General features: G+C 41.2%; 1 protein-coding gene and 1 long non-coding RNA gene across 43 annotated transcripts in view; one reads left to right on the plus strand and one right to left on the minus strand.

Moving 5' to 3' along the window:
• Positions 1 to 22,588, plus strand: part of LOC128931440 (uncharacterized) — a 133,493-nt gene that overhangs the window by 99,066 nt on the left and 11,839 nt on the right. For 3 of the 7 annotated variants that reach the window (XR_013528402.1, XR_013528407.1, XR_013528399.1), the window contains 2 exons: positions 2,427 to 2,457; positions 5,894 to 5,963. This is a non-coding gene — a long non-coding RNA (uncharacterized LOC128931440). Of the gene's footprint in view, positions 1 to 2,426; positions 2,458 to 5,893; positions 5,964 to 9,439; positions 22,287 to 22,588 lie in introns of those variants that run through there. The other 4 variants (XR_013528404.1, XR_013528400.1, XR_013528406.1 and 1 more) reach the window with 2 other exon arrangements.
• The window catches only part of TPST1 (tyrosylprotein sulfotransferase 1), a 281,231-nt gene continuing 262,766 nt past the window's right edge, over positions 4,124 to 22,588 (minus strand). For all 36 annotated transcript variants that reach the window (XM_078353633.1, XM_078353608.1, XM_078353620.1 and 33 more), the window contains one exon: positions 4,124 to 4,717. The gene's annotated coding sequence lies outside the window, so the exon portion shown is untranslated. The remainder of the gene's footprint in view (positions 4,718 to 22,588) is intronic.

A 22,588-nucleotide genomic window follows, 5' to 3' on the forward strand; every position in this document is an offset into this window, starting at 1 on the left:
TCTGGTAGCAAGAGGGCATTGATAGTTTTCTTCTGATGTATTTTTCACATCAGATATACTGCCTGGCAGCCCGCCACACCTCCCCAGTGTTTCTGAAGCTTCTCTCTGAAGGCGAGGTGTGATTCAGAGTGGACAAGCTCATAAAGGAGTGATGTTTCCAGTGGGTCTCTCTGTGGGAGGTAAAATGGCACGTGAATTTGGGCCTTATTATATGTAGAGCTGAGCGTGTATCTACAACTGAGTGAACCACCCAGCACCTTCCCCAGAAGAGTGTTAGCCAGAGTAACACACTGATCTCTCTCGAGCTCTTCTCCACTGGCAGCTGGAACGTATTTGCAAGGGTCCTTGTTTCTGGTCTGACTCCTGTTTTGCTGGCTTCCGGTGATAAGTTGTTTTATCCTAACCTGAACAGGTTTAACTGCCGAGCTAGGGAGCTTCGTCGTGTTCCACAAAATGAGTGCAGTAGTTCCCCCTTAAATGTAGGAGATACACTTCAAGACTCCCAGTAAATGCCTGAAACCATGAATAGTACTGAATCACATACCATTTTTTCCTACACATACATATCTATGATAGCTTTTAATTTATAAATTAGGCACAGTGAGAAATTAACAGTAACTCATCATAAAATACATGGCTGTGGTTCTCCCCTTTTTCCTGTGATGACGTGAAGTGACACAATGCCTGTGTAATGAGATGCTCTCAGGTGAATGACGAAGGCATTGTAATGCAGTGTTAGGCCACTATGCGCCCCCTGAATCCAAGTCAGAAAAAAGATCACGGGCTGTGAGTGACCCTGGATCTTCAGGCCTTAATGATGTTGCTGGCTGGCAACAGGAGACCGCGTTGATGACTAATGCGTGACTAGCATATGCAGGGCGGATGTACCGAAGAAAGGGATCATTCACATCCCGGTCTGGATGGAGGGGCTCAAGCTTTCGTCGCACATCTCAGAATGGCACACTAAAACTTATGACCATGTGATATTTTGGGAATACAGTTGACTATTAGCTGTCACTGCAGAAATAAAAACTGCAAATGTAAAATCTGTTTGGACTTTGACTGATTTCTTGGTGTACAATTCTTAAAATCGTTAGAAATTCCAAACTGATGCCTTTTTGTATGCTCATGATTGATGGCTGGAAACCCCTACATAGATTCAGGATGGCAGTTGGTCATTATTGTGAAGACATTGATTAGAGGGTTGAGATCTCCTGTCTCACTCTGCAGACTCTGGGGCGAAGAGAAAGCCTGAAGGTTTTCAGTCACCAACGGCCTGTGATTTACTTAATCAGTGGTGTGTATGTAATAAGCTTTCATAAAGACCCAAAGCGACTGGGCTTAGAGAGTTTCCAGTTCGCTGAATACATTGAGGTTCCTGGAGGATGGTGTGTCCTGGGAAGGCATGGAATCTTCACCCCACTTTCCCCACACTTTGCACTATGCATCTCTTCATCTGTACCTTTTGTAATGCCATTCATAGGAAACTAGTAAATGCGTTTCCCTGAGTACTTTGAGCCATTCCAGCAATTCATTTTAACCCAAAGAGGGAGTCCTGGGAACCTCATTTGAACCCCAAATTGAAGCCACTTGGTCAGAAGTTCTGGAGTTTCAGACTTAGGGCTGATGTCGGGAGGCAGTCTGATGGGACTAAGCCCTTTACCTGTGGAATCTGAGGCTATCTGCAGATAGAGTATGAGAATCGAATTAGAGGCCACCTGGCTTGTGTCATCTGCAGAAATGCTAGCTTGCTTGTTGGTGGGGAAAACCCCTCCCCACGTTTGATCACGGAAGCCTTCTTTGTTGATGATTGTTTCTGTGGTGTGAGAGCAGAGCGTGGCAAGTGTGTCTTTTCCACACGTGGATAAGGGAACTACTGTACTCTGTTTTAACTGCCCTTCATATTTTAGTTCAGAAATCGGCTCTTTGACACTGGTCACTCATCACACCCGTTCTGATGACAATACCATTCATTTTTAGTGAATCTCATGTGGTTTGTCTAAGATGACTTCTATACTGCAGCTCACTTGTATATATCAAATCTTGATAAATTTATTCTCTGCCTTTAATAAATACAAAATAAGGGAAATAAGAATTCTTACTGCACTAGTCACATATCAGTAGGTATAATTTATATTAATTCTAATGAGGTCTCAGGTATGCTCCCAAAGGAATGCTTTGTAACAAAGCATCAGTCCCACACTTTAAAGAAAATGGTCTAAAGAGAGCAAACAGTATTTTTTTATGACGGTAGAGTCTTGCTGTTTTCCAAACTGGTCTCAAACTGGGCTTCTCAAATGATCCACCTGCCTCAAGTCTCCCGAGTAATTGAGATTACAGGCATGCATGACTGTGCCTTCTTATGTTTTTAATATTCTGTATATTTATTATTGACTTACTATGCATTTTACCTTTTCCTTTACTAGATCCTGGGAGTTCTGATGAATCTGCAGTCAGGTAGGATTTTACAAATTTAAAAAATTCTATTAAGGAAATAGAGACGGAAGAAACTAGTATCTGTTGAATGTTGTTTCTGGGCTAACCACCCTACTATGTGCTAAGCATTATCTCACAAAGCCATCGCAACATCTGTGTTGTTATAACCTACTGTTTATTAATAGGCAGCTGTGGTTTAGAGGTGGATTAATTGGCTCATGGCCCCATAGTTAACAGTAGCTGATTCACAGTTAAACCATCAGCCTGCCTGGCTTCCAAATCTTTCTTTTACTCCTCAGTATAAATAGAAAAAGATCTGTGCAGCAATCGAATCAAGATATATGTTAGAATCAGATTAATGAATACAGTCAAATCTAGTTATATGTTAACTCTCATTTAAGGTTATTGTGAGAAATGAGGTTGGTCTGAGTTTGGCCTAATAAATTTGACAATTTCAGTGGTAACTAATATCTTTACCATCGAAGGCTTTAGGGCACTGTACAAATTTGGCCACAGGATTGCAAATTTTACAAAACCAAGATTAGACAAGTCTTAGAGAGCAATTATTTGACTTCCCAGTTTGGTCTTCCCTTTAGGGTAGTATTTCTGCCTACTTCCACAATAGTTTTTTTTTAGTCTTTTCTCATTTTTCCATGATATTTCCCTAACCTTCTCGGTGTTTTAAAGTGTTCTTCTCTGCTTTAGGTTTCTTTGTTCTATTGTTTTTTCAAATTCTGCTGGCTAGGTATCCCCAATTCTCCTATAGACAAACAAAAGCATGCAGGATTTCATAATTTTAAGGAATCATAGGACTAATTAAAATAACCTCTAGTAGGGCCGGGCACGGTGGCTCAAGCCTGTAATCCCAGCACTTTGGGAGGACGAGGCAGGTGGATCACGAGGTCAAGAGATCGAGACCATCCTGGTCAACATGGTGAAACCCCGTCTCTACTAAAAATACAAAAAATTAGCTGGGCATGGTGGCGCGTGCCTGTAATCTGAGCTACTCAGGAGGCTGAGGCAGGAGAATTGCCTGAACCAAGGAGGCGGAGGTTGTGGTGAGCCAAGATCGCGCCATTGTACTCCAGCCTGGGTAACGAGAGCGAAACTCTGTCTTAAAAAATAAACCTCTGCTGTCTGAGTTCTAGCGATTCTCCTGCCTCAGCCTCCCAAATAGCTTGAATTACAGCCACGCCATGGTGGCTCACACCTGTAATCCCAGCACTTTGGGATGCTGAGGCAGGCATTTTATGGGGTTTAGAGATCCAGACCATCGTGGCCAAAATGGTGAAAATCAGTCTACTAAAAATACAAAACAAATTAGCTGGGCATGGTGGTGGGCACCTGTACTCCCACCAATTTGGGAGGCTGAGGCAGAAGAATTGCTTGAACAGAAGAGGTGGAGGTTGCAGTGAGATGAGATCGCACCATTGCACTCCAGCCTGGTGAAAGAGCGAGACTGTCTCAGATGATGATGATGATGATGATGATGATAACGATAATGACGATTATGCTGATACAAAGCGGGAGTGAGTCTGGTGCACCCAGTGGATAGAATAAGAATGAAATTAACTGGTAAACCCAATGGCAGTGGCTAAAAATGGAACAAACAGGGGAAGGTGGAGTTTGAAGAGAAACAACACTATTGGACAGGAATACAAATTCTTCAGTAAGACATCAGAATATCTGAGTTTATGACAAGTTATTTAATAAAGATAAATTACAAAGATGAAGAACAGGTGTTGAGAATTTACAAAGGCACATTAAAATAGAGGGTTCAAGGGAGGTTTAAACAGGTTGCTGCCTTTTTTTTGATCAATACCTGACAAACTTGAAGATTTTTACTGAAAGATGCTAAAACATTTTGAGACACTGGGAAGGGTCTCTACAGCAGCTAGAAATGTGGTATCACGTGCTTCCATTGTGACAGAGGGGTGGCTTAGAGCTTCTTGAGTACTAGGGGCTGGAGACTGCTGAAGTCCAGGGCAGGTGCCTCCTCACCTCTGCTTCTTTCATAATTCACTGATGGCCATCCAATGTTCATGTAGGCTGGGTCAGGGGCATGATCGACTGGCCAATCAGTCATGAAGTTCAGCTGGGTAACTGGAGGTGTGTCTATGCTGGGGGCAGTTGATGGAGACTCCAGTTAGCTTGTTATTCAGGAGCAGGGATGTACAGAGCCACTCCTGGTCATTTGAGGCCATCCTTTGAGGAATCTGTGCTTTCATAGAATGACGATTTGAAGATTGGAGACTGCCATGGAGCCCTGCACAAGTGGAATCTGGAAGCCAATAAGAAGAGATATTTAGATAATACTTAGGGAAATAGAGGTACAACTCCCAGGACTCTTTTTCCAGCAGTCTGTCTCTCTTCTTGGATATCTGAGTGCCTATGAAAGGTTTTTTTTTTTTTTTTTTTTTTTTTTGGGAGGGATTCTAGCTATGTCACCCAGGCTGGAGTGCAGTGGCATGACTTCAGCTCACCACAACCTCCACCTCCAGGGTTCAAGTAATTCTTTTGCCTTAGCCTCCCAAGTAGCTGAAATTACAGGTTTTTGCCACCATGCCTGGCTAATATTTGCATTTTTAGTGGAGGCGGGATTTCACCATGTTGGCCAGGCTGGTCTTGAGCTCCTGGCCTCAAGTGATCTACTCACCTTAGCCTCCCAATGAGCTGGGATTTTAGGCATGAGCCACCATGCCCAGCCCAACCTGTAAAAGATTTAAGGGATTCCTAGTTAATGTGGACCTGAAAAAGGATGTATAGAGTGAGTTTAATTGAATTTTTATTACTGTTAATGTATTAATCTTTTTGGGAAGAGTATTCTCAAAGAGAACATACACCTTTGTTATTAGACTGTTGTGCACTTAGCATTCACACATTTCAAATATTGCAGGTGATTCCCTGTACTGTTTGGGGACAAAAAAAAAAAGCAATGGGACCTTCTTAAGTGGTATCTATGTTGAAGAATCAAGACTGCCAATTTGAAGTGACAGAGATTAGTCTTTTAACCAGAGTTAGATAATGGACAAGAAACAATGGGTCTTTCTACCTTGTTTTAGGTCATCAGGTTTCTTCCAGTTTAGGTAACAAAAGTTATGTCATTTATTAGTTGAATTTTAACTACAACTTCAGGATACATAATTTGTCAGGGTAAATTATCATCAGGCGCTGGTGTATATTGGCTGTCACTATTTGTTACGGAGTTAAAGGTCAGTTTTCATTGGCTATTGTATATATTTAGACAGGCAGAGGTGCAAAAATAGGTAACAAATCTATTTTTAGAACAGAGGCCATATTTTAATTGTATCAAGAAACATTATGTAATGTACAGATAGCCGACCTTTTCCCAGATTGTGTTTTGTTTTTTGGAGGGAGAAGGTGAATATGAAATCGCAGTTTAAAAATGTGTAAGAAAATCAGCTTGCTCATTTTCAGTGTATATTCTTGCTCTAAGGCACTTCCCATGACCTGTGTGTTGATCCATGCCCTAAGCCAGATGACGACACTTGACTGTTACCACCAAGGTAAAGTGGCCTCTGTAAAATTAATTTTCTCACTCAGTCAAGTTTTGCATATTATTTAATTTTAAACATTAGCAGTGGTTTATCTTTTTTTATGTTGGTAATACAAAGTTGGTCAGAGAAAAGCATAGACATGGTTAGTTGATTAAAAATATTGTTTAACCTTGATAACAAAAGATTAAATACTGTGAGGAAGGGGCTGAACTGGAAATTACATAGTGACAGGAAAATCACATTAGAAAATGCTTTCCCCAGTAAAGGAAATATAAAATTTAATTAGGATTTGTTCGGATAAATATTAATGCTGGCTTTTAAATCATACTAGTGTTACTCTCATAATATTTATGCCGGTATAAATCTTCAGTGAATCAAATTACTTATAGTTATGGAATCTCTCTGGCACATTTTATCAGCAAAACTGTACAGCACATAGCATATAGCTTATTTTGGACACATTATTTTGCTATCATATAGTTTTTAGGAGAGACTTTTTTTTTCTACTTAAACTATTAGTTCTGTAGTGGGACTAAAATAATATTAAAATTTGTAGAAAACTAGCTGAGTATGGTGATGTACACCTATAGTCTCAGCTACTTGGGGGTTTGAGGCAAGACGATTGCTTGAGCCCAGGAGTTTGAGAACAGCCTGGGCAACGTAAACAGATTGTATCTACTTTAAAAATACAAATTATAGGCCGGGCGCAGTGGCTCAGGCCTGTAATCCCAGCACTTTGGGAGACCGAGGAGGGTGGATCACGAGGTCAAGAGATCGAGACCATCTTGGTCAACATGGTGAAACCCCGTCTCTACTAAAAAAAAAAAAAAAAAATTAGCTGGGCATGGTGGCACGTGCCTGTAATCCCAGCTACTCAGGAGGCTGAGGCAGGAGAATTGCCTGAACCCAGGAGGCGGAGGTTGCGGTGAGCCGAGATCGCGCCATTGCACTCCAGCCTGGGTAACAGGAGCGAAACTCCGTCTCAAAAAAAAAATTATATATATATTATATATAATATATATATATATAGTAGAAATGTAGAAATTTAAATTTATGTTGCCAAAATTTGTATTACAAATGGATTTTTGTGTGTTTAAGTTGTGGATAAAGGGCATATGTAAAACACTTCATCTAATGGATATCATGTATTTTACTACAAATAACCAGTTCCATAAGCAGACTCTTAACACCAATATGGTAAGACTTTAACACCATAATTTTGTCATTGTAGTTTATTTAAAATATCCACTCAAAGTCTTTATATTACATTAGGAAACAAAATTTCAGAAATTTTTATATTTAGTTGGTTAAATAATCATTGAAGTTCCTTCTACTACGAGCTACTGGAGGTCATAGACATACCTGTGTGTATCCTGAGTACCTGGAATACAGTCTTCCATGTACGAAGCATTGTAATTGTTGCTATTTGGAGATGAAGTTTCACTGTCACCCAGGCTGGAGTGCAGTGGTGGGATTTTGGCTCACTGTAATCTCCACTTCCTGGGCTCAGGTGATCCTCCCACCTCAGCCATTCAAGTAGCTGGGACTGTAAGCCTTTGTCACCTTGCTTGGCTGAGTTTTGTCTTTTTTTAGAGATGGGGTTTTACCTTGTTGCCCAGGCTAGTCTTTAACTGTTGGGCTCAAGTAATATGCCTGCCTCGGCCTCTCAAAGTTTTGGGGTTACCAGAATGCAATACCAAATTCAGCCTTCATAGTTGTTTAATATGTAAATAGATAAATGAATTTTTATGTAATGAAATGTTATAAGTAACATAATATACATAATGGACCTAATGATAACTGCATTTTTTAAATTGCACTTTAGGTTCTGGGGTACATGTGCAGATCATGCATAATTATTGCATAGGTACATACATGGCAAGGTGGTTTGCTGCCTCCATTACCCTGTCACCTATATCTGACATTTCTCCCCATGTTATCTCTCCCCAACCTCTCCACCCCACACTGTCCCTCCCGTAGTGCACCCCCAACAGACCCCATTGTGTGATGCTCCCCTCCCTGCTTCCATGTTTTCTCATTGTTCAACACCTGCCTATGAGTGAGAACACGTGAGGTTTTTGTTTTTGTGTCAGTTTGCTGAGAATGATGGTTTCCAAATTCATTTATGTCCCTACAAGAGACACAAACTCATTATTTTTTATGACTGTATGATAACTGCATTTTTAAAATATTGCTTACATTTGTATTATTTTTAGTGTTTAAGGATGTATATGTTTTGATGTGTTATTTTGAGAAATTATGCCATAAATAAGAAATAAATTAGAAACAGGTTATCAGTAGCAAAGAGGGTTACAATATATTTTCTAGTATCATTCAACAAGAATCTTAGATTACAATTTTAGATTAAAATTTCTTAAATATTTTATAAGCCCCAATTCATGTTCTAATAAATATACCTTTATAAGCCATGCATTACTCTTTAGGATTCTGGTGACCAATTCTTTCTCTAGGTGGAAAGTTGATGCAAAGTTCTAGTTTTCCCTCTCTGTACTAATAATGTTCTTTCTGACCATGGTTAGCTAATTCAATGTCTTACAGTAATGAAATTAAACTCGTATCACAGTAGAATTTTAAAAAAACTAATTATAGCATAAGTATTAACCTGTATTGTTAGGGCTGTAAAAAACAAAACTTTCTATTATATATCTATTTCTCCATGAATTTACTGCATTTGATATTTCTTTTCTTTCTTGGCTGAGACACATATTTACCTGACCAGTTAGGCTTCTTTTTTGTTTCTCCCTTCACCCTCACATTTTATTTTTATTTATTTATTTATTTTTGAGACAGAGTCTCCCTCTGTCGCCAGGCGCCAGGCTGAAGTGCAGTGGCACAATCTCTGCTCACCGCAACCTCCGCCTCCCGGGTTCAAGCAATTCTCCTGCCTCAGCCTCCTGAGTAGCTGGGATTACAGGCACACACCACAACACCCAGCTAGTTTTTTTGTATTTTTAGTAGAGACGGGGTTTCACCATGTTGGCCAGGATGGTCTTGATCTCTTGACCTCGTGATCTGCCTGCCTTGGCCTCCCAGTATGCTGGGGTTACAGGCTTGAGCTACCACGCCCGGCCCATCCTCACATTTTAAAACTGATTTATTGCCACCTTTTTCCTCACAGATCTCATTTCTGTAGAGACTGGTCTTTCAGTCCATCTGTGTCTTCATTGTCAGCATATTTAGTTATAGCTTTCTGGTTTGGTTAGCTATGTGTGAGTTTTCATTCAACAATTATTGCCTCACAAGGTTTATGTTTTTTTCCTCTTCTTGAGAAGAACTGAATTTATACATTTATCTGTAGCATTTTGGCAAAGAGAATAAAATCAGCAAATGCTATTTGTAACGTCAACCTACTTAAGTAACATATTACTATAAACTCTCCTTTTCTCCCACAAGAAGTAATTTATGCAAATAATTACCTCCTGAAGATACCCATAATGAATTTATTTTTTTTTATTGCATTTTAGGTTTTGGGGTACATGTGAAGAACATGCAAGATTGCTGCATAGGTACACATGTCGCAGTGCCATTTGCTGCCTTCCTCCCCTTCACCTATATCTGGCATTTCTCCCCATGCTCTCTCTCCCCAACTCCACACCCCCTGCTGTCCCTCCCTATTCCCCCCAACAGACCCCAGTGTGTAGTGCTGTGTTCTCATTGTTCAACACCCACCTATGAGTGAGAACATGCGGTATTTCATTTTCTGTTCTTGTGTCAGTTTGCTGAGAATGATGGTTTCCAGGTTCATGCATGTCCCTACAAACACAAACTCATCATTTTTGATTGCTGCATAATATTCCATGGTGTATATGTGCCACATTTTCCCTGTCCAGTCTATCATTGATGGGCATTTGGGTTGGTTCCAGGTCTTTGCTATTGTAAACAGTGCTGCAATGAACATTCGTGTGCATATGTCCTTATAGTAGAATGATTTATAGTCCTTTGTATATATACCCAGTAATGGGATTGCTGTGTCAAATGGAATTTCCATTTCTAGGTCCTTGAGGAATCACCACACTGTCTTCCACAATGGTTGAACTAGTTTACACCCCCACCAGCAGTGTAAAAGTGTTCCTATTTCTCCACATCCTCTCCAGCATCTGTTGTCTCCAGATTTTTTAATGATCGCCATTCTAACTGGCATGAGATGGTGTCTCAATGTGGTTTTGATTTGCATTTCTCTAATGACCAGTGATGATGAGCATTTTTCATGTTTGTTGGCCTCATGTATGTCTTCTTTTGTAAAGTGTCTGTTCATATCCTTTGCCCACTTTTGAACAGGCTTGTTTTTTTCTTGTAAATCTGTTTTAGTTCTTTGAAATTCTGGATATCAGCCCTTTGTCAGATGGGTAAACTGCAAAAATTTCTTCCCATTCTGTTGGTAGCCGATGCACTCTAGTGACTGTTTCTTTTGCCGTGCAGAAGCTGTGGAGTTTGATTAGGTCCCATTTGTCTATTTTGGCTTTTGCTGCCAATGCTTTTGGTGTGTTGGTCATGAAGTCCTTGCCTACTCCTATGTGCTGAATGGTTTTGCCTAGATTTTCTTCTAGGGTTTTTATGGTGCCAGGTCTTATGTTTAAGTCTTTAATGCATCTGGAGTTAATTTTAGTGTAAGGTGTCAGGAAGGGGTCCAGTTTCTGCTTTCTGCACATGGCTAGCCAGTTTTCCCAACACCATTTGTTAAACATGGAATCCTTGCCCCATTGCTTGTTTTTGTCAGGTTTGTCAAATATTGGATGGTTGTAGATAAGTTGTGTTGCCTCTGAGGCCTCTGTTCTGTTCCATTGGTCTATATCTCTGTTTTGGTACCAGTACCATGCTGTTTTGATTACTGTAGCCTTGTAGTATGGTTTGAAGTCCGGTAGTGTGATGCCTCTAGCTGTGTTCTTTTTACTTAGAATTGACTTGGCTATGCGGGCTCTCTTTTGGTTCCATATGAAGTTTAACATGGTTTTTTCCAGTTCTGTGAAGAAGGTCATTGGTAGCTTGATGGGGATAGGGTTCAATCTGTCAATTACTTTGGGCAATATGACCATTTTCACGATATTGCTTCTTCCTAACCATGAACATAGAATGTTTCCCCATCTGTTTGTGTCCTCTCTTATTTCGCTGAGCAGTGGTTTGTAGTTCTCCTTGAAGAGATCCTTTACATTCCTTGTTAGTTGCCTAAGTATTTTAATTTCTTTGTAGCATTTGTGAATGGCCGTACATTCTTGATTTGGCTCTCTTTAAGTCTGTTATTGGTGTAGAGGAATGCTTGTGATTTTTGCACATTGATTTTATATCCTGAGACTTTGCTGAAGTTGCTTATCAGTTTCAGGAGTTTTTGGGCTGAGACGATGGGGTCTTCTAGATATACTATCATGTCATCTGCAAATAGAGACAATTTGGCTTCCTCCTTTCCTATCTGAATACCCTTTATTTCTTTGTCTTGCCTGATTGCTCTGGCTAGAACTTCCAGTACTATATTGAATAGGAGTGGTGAAAGAGGGCATCCTTGTCTAGTGCCAGATTCCAAAGGGAATGCTTCCAGTTTTTGCCCATTCAGTATGATGCTGGCTGTTGGTTTGTTGTAAATAGCTTTTATTATTTTGAGATACGTTCCATCAATACCGAGTTTATTGAGAATTTTTAGCATAAAGGGCTGCTGAATTTTGTCAAAGGCCTTCTCTGCATCAATTGAGATAATCATGTGGTTTTTGTTTTTGGTTCTGTTTATTGGTGAATTACGTTTATAGACTTGCGTATGTTGAACCAAGCTTGCATCCCCAGGATGAATCCTACTTGATCATGGTGGATAAGCTTTTTGATATGCTGTTGCAAATGGCTTGCTAGTATTTTATTGAAGATTTTTGCATCTACGTTCATCATGGATATTGGCCTGAAGTTTTCTTTTCTTGTTGAGCCTCTGCCGGGTTTTGGTATCAGGATGATGTTGGTCCCATAAAATGATTTGGGAAGGATTCCCTCTTTTTGGATTGTTTGGAATAGTTTCAGACAGAATGGTCCCAGTTCCTCTTTGTGTGTCTGGTAGAATTCGACTGTGAACCCATCTGGACCTGGGCTTTTTTTGTGTGGTAGGCTCTTAATTGCTGCCTCAACTTCAGGTCTTGTTATTGCTCTATTCATGGTTTCGACTTCTTCCTGGTTTAGGCTTGGGAGGAGGCAAGTGTCCAGGAATTTATCCATTTCTTCCAGGTTTACTAGTTTATGTCTATAGAGTTGTTTGTAATATTCTCTGATGATGGTTTGAATTTCTGTGTGATCTGTGATGATTTCCCCTTTATCGTTTTTTATTGCAGCTATTTGGTTATTCTCTCTTTTATTAATCTGGCTAGTGGTCTATTTTGTTGATCTTTTCAAAAAACCAGCTCCTGGATTTATTGATTTTTTGAAGGGTTTTTCGTGTCTCTATCTCCTTCAGTTCTGCTCTGTTCTTAGTTATTTCTTGTCTTCTGCTAGGTTTTGAGTTTTTTTAATCTTCTCCTCTAGCTCTTTCAATTTTGATGATAGGGTGTCAATTTTGGATCTCTCCTGTCTTCTCATATGGGCACTTATTGCTATATATTTTCCTCTAGAGACTGCTTTAAATGTGTCCCAGAGATTCTGGTATGTTATTTCTTTGTTCTCGTTGGTTTCGAAGAACATCTTTATTTTTGCCTTCATTTCACTGTTTACCCAGTCAACATTCAATAGCCAGCTGTTCAGTTTCCATGAAGCTGTGCGGTTCTGAATTCTGAGTTCTAACTTGATTACACTGTGGTCTGAGATAGTTTGTTATGATTTCAGTTGTTTTGCATTTGCTGAGGAGTGATTTACTTCCAATTATGTGGTCAATTTTAGAGTAGGTGTGACGTGGTGCTGTGAAGAATGCATATTCTGTGGATTTGGGGTGGAGAGTTCTGTAAATGTCTATCAGGTTTGCTTGTTCCAGGTCTGAGTTCAAGTCCTGGATATCCTTGTTAATTTTCTGTCTGGTTGATCTGCCTGATATTGACAGTGGAGTGCTAAAGTCTCCCATTATTATTGTGTGGGAGTCTAAGTCTCTTTATAAGTCATTAAGAACTTGCCTTATGTATCCGAGTGCTCCTGTACTGGGTCCGTATATATTTAGGATCATTAGCTCTTCTTGTTGTATCAATCCTTTTACCATTATGTAATGTCCCTCTTTGTCTCTTTTGATCTTTGTTGCTTCAAAGTCTATTTTATCAGAGACAAGAATTGCAACTCCTTTTTTTTTTTTTTTTTGCTCTCCATTTGCTTGGTAGATCCTCCTCCACCCCTTTATTTTGAGCCTTTGTGTATTCTTGCACATGAGATGGGGTTCGTGGATACAACACACCGATGGGTTTGGCTTTTTATCCAATTTGCCAGTCTGTGTCTTTTGATTGGTGCATTTAGTCCATTTACATTTAGGATTAATATTGTTATGTGTGAATTTGATACTGCCATTTTGATGCTAGCTGGCTCTTTTGATTGTTAGTTGATGCAGATTCTTCATTTTGTTGATGCTCTTTACCATTTGTTATGTTTTTTTGGAGTGTCTGGTACTGGTTGTTCCTTTCTATGTGTAGTGCCTCTTTCAGGAGCTGTTGTAAAGCAGGGCTGGTGGTGACAAAATCTCTGAGTACTTGCTCGTTCGTAAAGGATTTTATTTTTCCTTCACTTAGGAAGCTTAGTTTGGCTGGATATGAAATTCTGGGTTCAAAGTTCTTTTCTTTAAGAATGTTGAATATTGGCCCCCACTCTCTTCTGGCTTTTAGGGTTTCTGCCGAGAGATCTGCTGTGAGTCTGATGGGCTTCCCTGTGTGGGTAACCCGACCTTTCTCTCTGGCTGCCCTTAGCATTTTCTCCTTCATTTCAACCCTGTTGAATCTAACGATTATGTGCCTTGGGGTTGCTCTTCTTGTGGAATATCTTTGTGGTGGTCTCTGTATTTCCTGGACTTGAATGGTGGCCTGCCTTTCTAGGTTGGGGAAGTTCTCCTGGATAATATCCTGAACAGTATTTTCCACCTTGGATTCATTCTCTTCGTCACATTCAGATACATCTATCAAATATAAATTAGGTCTCTTCACAAAGTCCCACATTTCTTGGAGACTTTGTTCATTCCTTTTTGCACTTTTTTCTCTAATCTTGCCTTCTCGTTTTATTTCATTGAGTTGATCTTTGACTTCTGATATCCTTTCTTCTGCTTGGTCAATTCGGCTGTTGAAACTTGTGCATGCTTCACAAAGTTCTTGTGTTGTTTTTCAGCTCCATCAATTCACTCATATTCCTCTCTTAAGTTGTCCATTCTTGTTATCATTTCCTCAAATCTTTTTTCAAGGTTCTCAGTTTCTTTGCATTGAGTTAGAACATGTTCTTTTAGCTCACAGAAGTTTCTCATTACTCACCTTCTGAAGTCTGATTCCATCATTTCATCACACTCATTCTCCATCCAGCTTTGTTCCCTTGCTGGTGAGGAGTTGTGGCCCCTTGTAGGAGGAGAGGTGTTCTGGTTGCGGGTGTTTTCCTCCTTTCTGCGCTGGTTTCTTCCCATCTTTGTGGCATTATCCACCTGTCATTTGTATAGTTACTGATTTTCAGATTGGGTTTCTGAGTGGACATCCAGAGTTGATGATGAAGTTATTTCTGTTTCTTAGTTTTCCTTCTAACATTCTAGCCCCTCTGCTGTAGGACTGCTGAGGTCCACTCCACGCCCTGCTTGCCTGGGGGCCACCTACAGCAGCTGCAGAACAGTAAGGGTTGCTACCAGTTTCTTCTTCTGCTATCTTTGTCCCAGAATGATGCCCGTCAAATGTCAGTTTGATCAGTCCTTTGTGAGGTGACTCTTTGGATATATGGGGGTCATGGTGCTGCTTAAGGAGACAGAGTGTTCTTTAGAGGAGCTCAAGTGCTGAGCTGTGAGCTCGGTTGTTCATTCAGAGCTGCTAGGCAGGTACAGTTAGGTCTGCTGCAGGAGAACTCATAAACCACCCCCGTTTTTTCCCAGGTGCTCTGTCCCAGGGCATTAGGACTTTATTTATGAGTATCCATTGTGCTGCTGCCTTTTTTTTCAGGGCTTCCCTGCCCAGGGAGGAGGCAGCCTAGTCACAGTCTGCCTGCAGAGGCTTTGTTGAGCTGCTCTGGGCTCCGCACTGTTGCCGTGTGAACTTCCCTGCAGTCCTGTTTATATGGGTGTGGTTAGAACTGCCTCAGCAATGGTGGCTCACCTCTGTAATGGTGGACTCTGTCTGTTATGGCAGGTTGCCTCTGCAATGGCAGGTGCCTCAGCAATGGCGGACGCCCCTACTCCACGAAGCTGGGCCATCCTGGGTTCAGCAGTGCTTGCCGTGAAACTCTCAACCCCAAGCGTTTCCAATTGCGGGGTTTTTATTTGTTTTTGTGGGGGTGGGATCCGCCGAGCCTGCTCACCTGACTCCCTGCCTCAGAGCCTTTTTTTTTTTTTTTTAAGTTAAACAGCTGACTCTCTCCCAAGTGTTCCAGTGGCCTGCTGAAAGGGTGCTGGGATCTGTGTGATTTCCCGTGCGATGACCCACTGTGCCGGCTGAAACAACGGTGCTGCCCAGGAATCTCCTGGCCTGGCTCCCTGTTTCAGAACCCTGTTTAATCAGATGAATGGGCGAATCTGCCTTCTCGGAGCTCCAAATGCCAGCTTAAAAGGGCAACCAGACCAGCATATTTTGTATGGAGAACTGCTGTGCAGAGGTGCTGACAAAACAGCTGCAACAGCCGAAACAGCTTTGCTGGCCAAAACAGCTGTGCTGGCGACCCATGGGGCAATAAAGATCCGTCTGGAAATGCGGCATCCACTCACCCCCTGCACTTTCACTGGGAGCTGCAATCCTGAGCTGCTCGTAAAGGGCCATCTTGGATCTTCCTCCCCATAATGAATTTTCTTACATTTTTTCGCTCATAATAAACTAATTATGTGCTAAGCAAATTACTGCTTCATAGTATAATTCAGTTAACTTGCATGATTCATTTAAGAAGCATGTATAGATCCAAGATGGCCGATTAGGAGCAACTCAGGATTGCAGTTCCCAGCAAGAGTGCAGAGGGTGAGTGGACCCCACATCTCCAGACACATTTTTATTAACCACAGACCAGGAGATTCCCAGGTGGAGGAGCCCCATGGGTCGCCAGTGCAGCTGTTTTGGCCAGCATGGCCGGTCTCCACACAAAATACATGGGTCCAAGCGCCGTTGTAGCTGGCAATTGGAGCTCCTGGGAGACAGAGTCACCCATTCAAGTGATTCAACTGATATAAAGGGGAGTGAAACGAGGAGCCAGGCCAGGAGATTCCCAGGGAAAAAAAGTGCCACGAATCTCTGTGTGGCTGTTTCAGCCAGTGCAGTGGGTTGCCACACAGAACATCACACAGATCCTCGGGCCTACTCAACAGGCAACTGGAATGCCTGGGAGACAGAGTCGCACATTCAACTGAAGAAAAAAAAATGGGGGGATCTGAGGCTCGGAGCCAGTTGATCAGGCTCGGCTGGTCCCACCCCCCCAAAAAACAGCAATTTTAAATGCTCTGGATTGAGAATTTCACAGCAAGCACAGCTGAACCTGGGATGGTCTAGCTCTGTGGGAGAGGGGTGTCCACCATTACCGAGGCAGTCCACCACTACTGAAGTAGTCTACCATTACTGAGGTGACTGCCACTGCCAAGGCAGTCTGCCATTATGGAGAGAGTCTGCCATTACAGACGTGGGCCACCATTGCCTAGGTAGTTCTAACTATACTCATATAAACAGGACTGCAAGGAAGTCAACATTGCAGCTGGGCGGAGCCCACAGCAGTTCACCAAAGCCTCTGCAGGCAGACTGAGACTAGGATGCCTCCTCCCTGGGCAAGGAAACCCTGAAAAAAGGCAACAGCATGACAGAAACTTATAAATAAAGCCCCAACTCCCCGGGACAGAGCACCTGGGGGGAAGGCATTTATGAGTTCTGCTGCAGCAGACTTAAACATACCTGCCCATCAACTCTGAATGAACAATGGAGCTCACATCTAAGCACTTTAGCTCCTATAAAGAACAGACTGCCTCCTCAAGCAGCTCCCTGACCCCCATATATCCAAAGAGTCACCTCATAAAGGAGACCTCAGACTGACATCTGGCGGGTATCCTTCTGGGACAAAGACAGTAGAAGAAGAAACTAGCAGCAACCCTTACTGTTCTGCAGCTGCTGCAGGTGATCCCCAGGCAAGGAGGGCCTGGAATGGACCTCAGCAATCCTACAGCACATGGGCCTGACTGTTAGAAGGAAAACTAAGAAACAGAAAGAAATAACTTGATCATCAACAATCTGGATGTCCACTCAGAGACCCCATTTGAAAATCAACAACTACAAAGACAACAGGTAGATAAATACACAAAGATGGGAAGAAACCAGCACAAAAATGATGAAAACACCCAAAACCAGAACGCCTCTCCTCCTCCAAGGGATCACAACTGCTCCCCAGCAAGGGAACAATGCTGGATGGAGAATGAGTGTGATGAACTGACAGAAATAGGCTTCAGAAGGAGGGTACTAACAAACTTCTCTGAGCTAAAAGAAAATCTTCTAACGCAATGCAAAGAAACTAAGAACCTTGAAAAAAGGTTTGATGAAATGCTAATGAGAATAAACAGCTTAGAAAGGAACATAAGTAAATTGATGGAGCTGAAAAACATAACATGAGAACTTCATGAAGCATACACAAGTTTCAACAGCTGAATTGACCAAGCAGAAGGCAGAATATCAGAGGTCAAAGATCAACTCAGTGAAATAAAATGAGAAAGCAAGATTAGAGAAAAAAGGGAAAAAGAAATGAACAGTCTCCAAGAAATATGGGACTATGTGAAAAGACCTAATCTACATTTGATAGGTGTACCTGAATGTGACAGAGAGAATGAATCCAAGCTGGAAAATATTCTTTGGGATATTATCCAGAAAATTTTCCCCAACCTAGCAAGGCAGGCCAATATTCAAGTCCAGGAAATACAGAGACCACCACAAAGATATTCCGCAAGAAGAGTACCCCAAGGCACATAATCGTCAGATTCACCAGGGTTGAAATGAAAAAGAAAATGCTAAGGGCAGCCAGAGAGAAAGGTCGAGTCACCCACAAAGGGAAGCCCATCAGACTCACAGCAGATTTCTCAGCAGAAACCCTACAAGCCAGAAGAGAGTGGGGGCTGATATTCAACATCCTTAAAGAAAAGAACTTTGAACCCAGAATTTCATATCCAGCCAACTAAGCTTCATAAGTGAAGGAAAAATAAAATCCTTTGCGAACGAGCAAGTACTCAGAGATTTTGTCACCACCAGGCCTGCTTTACAAGAGCTCCTGAAAGAGGCACTACACAAAGAAAGGAACAGCCAGTACCAGCCACTCCAAAAAAATACCAACTGGTAAAGAGCATCAACAAAATGAAGAATCTGCATCAACTAACAGGCAAAACAGCCAGCTGGCATCAAAACGGCAGTATCAAACTCACACATAACAATATTAACCCTAAATGTAAATGGACTAAATGCACCAATCAAAAGACACAGACTGGCAAATTGGATAAAAAGCCAAAATCCATCGGTGTGCTGTATCCAGGAAACCCATCTCACATGCAAGGATACGCAAGGGCTCAAAATAAAGAAATGGGGGAAGATTTACCAAGCAAATGGACAGCAAAAAAAAAAAAAGAGGAGGAGTTGCAATTCTCGTCCCTGATAAAATAGACTTTGAAGCAACAAAGATCAAAAGAGACAAAGAAGGCCATTACATAATGGTAAAAGGATCGATACAACAAGAAGAGCTAATGATCCTAAACATATATGGACCCAATACAGGAACACCCAGATATATAAGGCAAGTTCTTAATGACTTATAAAGAGACTTAGACTCCCACACAATAATAATGGGAGACTTTAGCACTCCATTGTCAGTATCAGGCAGATCAACCAGACAGAAAATTAACAAGGATATCCAGGACTTGAACTCAGACCTGGAACAAGCAAACCTGATAGACATTTACAGAACTCTCCACCCCAAATCCACAGAATACACATTCTTCTCAGCACCATGTCACACCTACTCTAAAATTGACCACATAATTGGAAGTAAATCACTCCTCAGCAAATGCAAAACAACTGAAATCATAACAAACTATCTCAGACCACAGTGTAATCAAGTTAGAACTCAGAATTCAGAACCGCACAGCTTCATGGAAACTGAACAGCTGGCTATTGAATGTTGACTGGGTAAACAGTGAAATGAAGGCAAAAATAAAGATGTTCTTCGAAACCAACGAGAACAAAGAAATAACATACCAGAATCTCTGGGACACATTTAAAGCAGTCTCTAGAGGAAAATATATAGCAATAAGTGCCCATATGAGAAGACAGGAGAGATCCAAAATTGACACCCTATCATCAAAATTGAAAGAGCTAGAGGAGAAGATTAAAAAAACTCAAAACCTAGCAGAAGACAAGAAATAACTAAGAACAGAGCAGAACTGAAGGAGATAAGAGACATGAAAAACCCTTCAAAAAATCAATAAATCCAGGAGCTGGTTTTTTGAAAAGATCAACAAAATAGACCACTAGCCAGATTAATAAAAGAAAAGAGAATAACCAAATAGCTGCAATAAAAAACGATAAAGGGGAAATCATCACAGATCACACAGAAATTCAAACCATCATCAGAGAATATTACAAACAACTCTATGGACATAAACTAGTAAACCTGGAAGAAATAGATAAATTCCTGGACACTTGCCTCCTCCCAAGCCTAAACCAGGAAGAAGTCGAAACCATGAATAGAGCAATAACAAGACCTGAAGTTGAGGCAGCAATTAAGAGCCTACCACACAAAAAAAGCCCAGGTCCAGATGGGTTCACAGTCGAATTCTACCAGACACACAGAGAGGAACTGGGACCATTCTGTCTGAAACTATTCCAAACAATCCAAAAAGAGGGAATCCTTCCCAAATCATTTTATGAGACCAACATCATCCTGATACCAAAACCCGGCAGAGACTCAACAAGAAAAGAAAACTTCAGGCCAATATCCATGATGAACGTAGACGCAAAAATCTTCAATAAAATACTGGCAAGCCGATTGCAACAACACATCAAAAAGCATATCCACCATGATCAAGTAGGATTCATCCCGGGGATGCAAGGCTGGTTCAACATACGCAAGTCTATAAACGTAATTCACCAATAAACAGAACCAAAAACAAAAACCACATGATTATCTCAATTGATGCAGAGAAGGCCTTTGACAAAATTCAACAGCCCTTTATGCTGAAAACCCTCAATAAACTCGGTATTGATGGAACGTATCTCAAAATAATAAAAGCTATTTACAACAAACCAACAGCCAATATGATACTGAATGGGCAAAAATTGGAAGCATTCCCTTTAAAATCTGGCACTAGACAAGGATGACCTCTCTCACCACTCCTATTCAATATAGTACTGGAAGTTCTAGCCAGAGCAATCAGGCAAGAGAAAGAAATAAAGGGTATTCAAATAGGAAAGGAGGAAGCCAAATTGTCTCTATTTGCAGACGACATGATAGTATATCTAGAAGACCCCATCGTCTCAACCCAAAATCTCCTGAAACTGATAAGCAACTTCAGCAAAGTCTCAGGATACAAAATCAATGTGCAAAAATCACAAGCATTCCTATATACCAATAACAGACTTAAACAGAGCCAAATCAAGAACGAACTGCCATTCACAATTGCTACAAAGAGAATAAAATACCTAGGAATACAACTAACAAGGAACGTAAGGGACCTCTTCAAGGAGAACTACAAACCACTGCTCAGCGAAATAAGACAGGACACAAACAGATAGAGAAACACTCCTTGTTCATGGTTAGGAAGAATCAATATCGTGAAAATGGCCATATTGCCCAAAGTAATTTACAGATTCAACGCTATCCCCATCAAGCTACCATTGACTTTCTTCACAGAACTGGAAAAAACCACCTTGAACTTCATATGGAACCAAAAGAGAGCCCGCATAGCCAAGTCAATTCTAAGTAAAAAGAACACAGCAGGAGGCATCACACTACTGGACTTCAAACCATACTACAAGGCTAGTCATCAAAACAGTATGATACTGGTAGCAAAACAGAGATATAAACCAATGGAACAGAACAGAGGCATCGGAGGCATCACAACATATCTACAACCATACAGTCTTTGATAAACCTGACAAAAACAAGCAATGGGGAAAGGATTCCCTGTTTAATAAATGGTGTTGAGAAAACTGGCTAGCCATGTGCAGAAAGCAGAAACTGGACCCTTTCCTGACACCTTACACTAAAATTAACTCCAGATGGATTAAAGACTTAAACATAAGACGTGGCACCATAAAAACCCTAGAAGAAAATCTAGGCAAAAGCATTCAGGACATAGGAGTAGGCAAGGACTTCATGACCAAAACACCAAAAGCATTGGCAACAAAAGCCAAAAGAGACAAATGGGACCTAATCAAACTCCAGAGCTTCTGCACGGCAAAAGAAACAGTCACTAGAGTGAACCAGCAACCAACAGAATGGGAAAAAATTTTTGCAGTTTGCCCATCTGACAAAGGGCTGATATCCAGAATTTACAAAGAACTCAAACAGATTTACAAGAAAAAAACAAACAAGACCATTCAAAAATGGGCAAAGGATATGAACACTACAAAAGAAGACATACATGAGGCTAACAAACATGAAAAAATGCTGATCATCACTGATCATCAGAGAAATGCAAATCAAAACTACATTGAGTTACCATCTCACGCCAGTTGGAATGGCGATCATTAAAAAACCTGGAGACAACAGATGCTGGAGAGTATGTGGAGAAATAGGAAGAGTTTTACACTGCTGGTGGGAGTGTAAATTAGTTCAACCATTGTGGAAGACAGTGTGGCGATTCCTCAAGGACCTAGAAACAGAAATTCCATTTGAGCCAGCAATCCCATTACTGGGTATATATCCAAAGGACTATAAATTGTTCTAGTATAAGGACACAAGCACACGAATGTTCATTGCAGCACTGTTTACAATAGCAAAGACCTGAAACCAATCCAAATGCCCATTGATGATAGACTGGACTGGGAAAATGTGGCACATATACACCATGGAATATTATGCAGCAATCAAAAATGATGAGTTTGTGTCCTTTGTAGGGGCATGGATGAATCTGGAGAACATCATTCTCAGCAAACTGACACAAGTACAGAAAATGAAATACCGCATATTGTCACCCATAGGCGGGTGATGAACAATGAGAACACATGGACACAGGGAGGGGAGCACTACACACTGGGGTCTATTGGGGGGAATAGGGGAGGGACAGCGGGTGGGGGGAGCTGGGTAGGGATAGTATGGGGAGAAATGCCAGATGTGGGTGAAGGGGAGGAAGAGAGCAAATCACACTGCCGCGTGTGTACCTATGCAACTATCTTGCATGTTCTGCACATGTACCCCAAAACCTAAAATGCAATTAAAAAAAAAAAAAAAAAGAAGACAAGGTTGGTTCCTTTGGCAGCCAGCCCCACTGAGGCTGTCCAGGTGCCCCACCCATCAGTCATCTCATTAGCATACGAAAGACACATCACTTCATA

Source organism: Callithrix jacchus, chromosome 2, assembly GCF_049354715.1.
Source record: "Callithrix jacchus isolate 240 chromosome 2, calJac240_pri, whole genome shotgun sequence".
Lineage (NCBI taxonomy): Eukaryota > Metazoa > Chordata > Mammalia > Primates > Cebidae > Callithrix > Callithrix jacchus.